This window comes from Triturus cristatus, chromosome 5_1 (assembly GCF_964204655.1).
Source record: "Triturus cristatus chromosome 5_1, aTriCri1.1, whole genome shotgun sequence".
Taxonomy (NCBI): Eukaryota; Metazoa; Chordata; class Amphibia; order Caudata; family Salamandridae; genus Triturus; species Triturus cristatus.
The window spans coordinates 550,899,475-550,904,678 of record NC_140587.1 but is presented as its reverse complement, the minus strand read 5'-3'; the positions used below and the strand labels follow the sequence as shown (position 1 = coordinate 550,904,678).

The following is a 5,204-nucleotide window of genomic DNA, read 5'->3' as shown; positions in this document are numbered from 1 at the left end:
GAGCTCAATAGTTAGAACAGTGGTCTTTAAACCACGATTTACTGGTGTCTTGCAGTTTTTTTTGTCCCTGAACTTAGTTAGGGAACAATTTAAAATTGAGCAGTTCCCATTCTGAAGATACCAGTGCAAAATGATCAGTATTTTCAGGCAAATTCATGTTAACGTTTATTTAACATTCCCTTCTTTATTTGAAAGATTTCTCTGATCGTGCTGTTGCAGACACTCACCAGAAACCGGAGGAGGGTGTTTCTGTTCTCAAACCAGAAAGACGGGTCATCCTCAAACCACGGCACTGCAAGGCCAGAGAGGGATCAGGTTCACTGCTAGATCGGAGGCAAATCAGTGTCACTGCATAAGCCGCGAAGCACAGTTGTCACAGAATCTCGGAAGTAGGGGTGCTTCCTAAATCTCTTCTACCTGCCATATAAATTGCTGTTAACTCAGAAGCTTCGCAGTATTCGACTTTCTTCAATTGAACGTCAAGTTTTAAAGAGGTAAAGAGCCAAAGCCAGGTTCTGAGACTATCCAATGTCTTCCCTCACATTGATACAAACAATGTAGCATTTAATTCCCCCATTATTCCATTGAATAAATGCATGTAAAAATATTTTTCAAGTAAATGCCTTAAGTGTGAGCTGACACATTTTCATTTACACCTTAGTTTTCATTGTCAAACGGCTAATATTCAATATAGTGTTTACCGTGGTATTAAAAAATGACATGGACTCTTTCTTAAATTGTCTTGTGGAAAATCCCGATTCGTAATGACAGCCAACATTTAAAATAAATCATGAGTTTTGGTACAGTGCTTATTTTCAAATGTATGTATTTACACAATTATTTATGTAGATGCTTCAGTGGCTGCAGAAGAAAAATGCTTCAGCCACATCTGGCGAAACACACAAGTCCCCAGGCTCCAGATCGGAAGGACCAATGGCAAATGCAAATCAGGGTTTTGAAAGGCAAACAAGTGAAAGTGGCAGGCTGCCCGAGAAGAGGAGAAGAGTCGATTCTGAAGACAAAGTATTGTTAGATGGCTGTGGCACTAACAACAGTCACATACTCCTCCAGGGAAAAGTGGTGGAGAGTGTGGACCAAATTGATCACCCAGCCTGCTGGTCTTGGGAACAACTTGAAATGAAACGGTCAGAGTATCCATGGCTCTTATTTTCCAAAGGCAAGTTTGGATGTAAAGTGTGCAGGAAGGTAAATCTTAAAACAGAAATAAGTCACGGTGTGCATTTTTCCATGGAATGGGTAGATTGCTTGGTCATCCCATATGGTCCTTCTAAAGACAAGCAGCAAATTTCTCTGTGGAAACAAATATTTTGTCATAAGATTAGCTCCTGTCATCTTAAGGCACTAGCTATTTTAGAACAGAGGGCCGGTGAAAGTATTCCACAGTACAATTTGAAAATGCAAATGAAAGTACAGGGAGAGACATGCCATGTATTCAGAACTGCATACAAAATAGGCAAACATGAGCGCCCTTTTTCTGAAATGCCGTTGGATATTGATGTTCAAAAGATGAATGGTGCAGACTTGGGCAGAGTCTTGCATTCAGATCACAGCTGCGCTGACATAATAGACCATATTGCTGCTACAATGAGGTCAAGGCTGATTGATTGTTATCTTGCAGAATGAGTCAAAAATAAGCCTCATGATAGATGAATCTACCACAGTTAGTAAATTGACCACACTAATTATCTGTGTAAGAGCATGTATTGATAAACACAATGAGCCACTGACCTTTTTCTTAGACCTTGTTGAGCTGCCAAGCACAGCAGCAGATATAATCTTAGATACCTTACTTGCATGCTTACAGAGACACGGTTTTACTGATGAGTATTTAAAAAGACATTTGGTTCAGCTTGTAACAGAAGGTGCTTCCAATATGATAGGTAGGAAATCCGGTGTGGCAACTCTTCTGAAACTGAAATATCCACAGTTGAGTGTATGGCACTGTGCTAACCACAAGCTGGAGCTTGCCATGGGTGATGTTTGTAAAGAAGTATCAGGCATTAATCAGCTCAAAGTTTTTTTGATAAACTATATACTACCGACCATGCCTCTCAGAGAGAGCTTGGGGAATGTGCTTTGGAGGTAGAAGTAAGACTTCTGGCAATTGTAAAGGTGCTAGATGTACGTTGGGTGTCCTCAAGTGAAAGATCTGTGAGAGCTGTTTGGAATAACTACAAAGCACTTAGTAAATATTTCATGGAATCTTCCAAAGACTCAACGAGGAGTGACATTGAGCAGAAGAAATATGCTGGTTTAAACCGTTTATTAACCTCCCTGGTGTTTGTTGAAAATATGGGCATATTATATGATACTCTCACAGAATTGGGTGACCTATCCAGAAGACTGCAGCGGCGTGATATGACCATATATGAGGCCGATCGTTCAATACAGATGCAGATTTTAGTGTTTGAATCAATGGCAGATTCACCTGGGCCCTTTGCTACAACTGCATTAAATGCTACTGAACGTATGCAGTTTGCTGGTGTAGGACTGCAACAGAACACAGACTGTGTTAGCATCAGTAGGGCACAGTTCTTTAGGAGCTTAGCAAATGACCTGCGAAAAAGGATGATAATGACTAATGCATCAAATGTTTCTAGATGCAAAACCACAAACAATGATGAAATAGAATACAAAGAGTTAGTACATAGAATGAAACTCCTACAACCAGTTTATTGGCCAGATCCAGTAGACATCCTATAAGGTGAGGGAGAATTACAAAACCTTTGTAGCAGGTTGCATGTATTTGATACTAGGCAGTACATCCTTGGTTTCAGAGAGTACAAACAAAATAAAAATTGCATTCCTGAAAGCCTGAAACCATTAGTGCACATTATAAACACCTTTTGTACCTCCACTGCTGAATGTGAACGGGGCTTTAGCGTAATGAATGGTGTGCTCACACAACTGCGGAGCAGACTGTCAATCAATCGTCTGTCTTCTATAATGTTCATAAAAATCGGCCCCCGCTGCAGAGACTCTTAAGGGCCTGAACAACTGGATCCACCTGCAGCGGGCTAGGAGAGGGCAACACAATGCCTAAAGCACCTTTGAGACTATCCTGAAGGTGAGCCACGCGCCCCCAGCCCGCCATTTTTCCTTGCATCTGCAATTACCCTATTTGCCTTCTCTGAAGCTGAACTCACACTTTGTGTGTCTCTCTGGCCCCTTTCACAAGACCCTCCTGAGCACAAGCCAAGGAACGACATTCCTGTGACCCCCTCACAACACCCATAAAACCAACTCCCTGGCATCCTTTCCAGGGACTGTTCCATTTACTGCTGTCCCTTTTTTAGATTCCAGAGATCGTGGAGGCCCTACAACGCACATGAATCCGCCAGTTCTATTTCGATCAGGTATTGAAAAGGCATAAAGACATATCGGACTCCCCTCAACCTCATTGGTGAGCACTAGACTGACAAAAGATTAAGGTAACAAAGCCATGACAACCACAACGTAGAAATGGAACAGTTACAACAAGAGGTCATCAGCCTCAGGGGAACCAGATAGACTTGCAAGCCCATACCGATAACTTGGAAAACAGGTTGAGGCGAAACAGTATTTGCATCATGGGAGTACCAGCGAATACGGAAGGAACGTACCTAAGACTATATGTTAGGGAGCTCTGCCCTCATATACTAGAGGCCCCACTGGACAAGGAGATTAAGTATGACTGAGTACATATAGTGGGCTTGCCAAGACCATAGTCTGCTCCTCCAGCTGATATCCTAGTCTTCATTCATGACTTTCAACTAAAGGTGATCATCTTACGCAAAGCTCGAGATAAGCAGCCAGTCTACTTCAAGGGGCATACGCCTATGTTATACCAGGACTTGGTGGCCATAACCCTGCAGAAACACCTTGACTTCCACCCAGTGACCTCTCACCTATGGGCCATGGGCATCTACTACTCTTGGGGTCACCTGTTCTGGCTTATCTTTTGCCTGGACAACAAGCTGCATCAATTATGATCACTGACGGAGGCGTGCTAAATACTTGGCATAGATGACTCGGCGGTGGGGTACCAGCAGCCCAGTCCTTGTGTCCGAAATGCATGCAGACGCTCACAATGGCGGCGATGGAAAACATCAGCTGGCGGGCTAAAACCTGATTCTGAGACAATAGCAATGAAGAGAAGGGCTGTACTGGATTCACTCTCCGGGGACTCAGACAGAATAGAACCTGCATGATGTTGCTGGGCTTCAAACAATTACTTTTATTGCTGGAGTGGCAGGGCCGGGGCGGGGCGGGGGCGGGGGCAAGGAGTCAGAGACCTTGATCTACAATTTGACCCCTTCTCTTTCCCTGACTGTAGGTTCTCCCTTGCAGTATTCAACTTAATGATAATGTTTTTTCCATTGTTGTCTTTTTATTTTAAGTGTTATGGGGAAATGTACTCACCTTATGGGATACCGCATAATTACCCTGCCATGTTTCCACATGGGCTTGGCGCTAATCTGGGAGGACGCCGGGGGGACGGGCGGTATGGAGCCCTAGTTTAAGCACAGACATTGCCTATATTAAGCCCACATGACTCATGCTACCTTAAAGGTTCTTACCTTGAATGTAAAGGGTCTCAATAGCCCTGTAAAAAGCCGGGCCATTCTTTCTTACAAAGCCAATCGGGGCAGATATCTGCCTTCTACAGGAGATGCACCTGGTGACCAGGGACTGGAACCAGCTCCGGTCTCTAGCTTTCCCCCACCAATTCTTTTCTTCTGCTCCATCCAAAACAGCAGGTTTGACCATTTTGGTGTCCCGGTCCTTTTGTGGCAAAGTGGGGGTCAAAACTGCGGAAATAAAGGGCAGACTCTTTGCATACACAGTAACTATCTGGGACTACTCCATCACATTAGGTTCCATATATGCCATGAATGAAGGTCAGGAAAGCTTCTTACACAGACGATCACAGATGTGCTGTCCACCTCAGCCAAGTTGATACTTCTTGGAAGGGACCTAACACAAGGGACTTTAACAACAAGCTATAGACATGTCAGCACAGCGGTACAATAACACTGGGGACCTAACACAAGCAGGCAAACCATGGCTTCAAGACATGAGTCTAGGGGATCTTTGGCGAGAGCACCACTCGTACACACAGGACTACACCTTTCATTGTAACGCTCATAAAACATACACCCGTCTTGATTACTTTCGAGGAACGAAAGACTTACACATTCTGT

The 5,204-nt window shown here is 43.7% G+C and overlaps 1 pseudogene; it reads left to right on the top strand.

The window, feature by feature from the left end:
- The first annotated feature begins 849 nt into the window (after positions 1-849).
- LOC146831182 (E3 SUMO-protein ligase KIAA1586-like) lies at positions 850-3,006 on the top strand (annotated as a pseudogene).
- Positions 3,007-5,204: the final 2,198 nt, after the last annotated feature.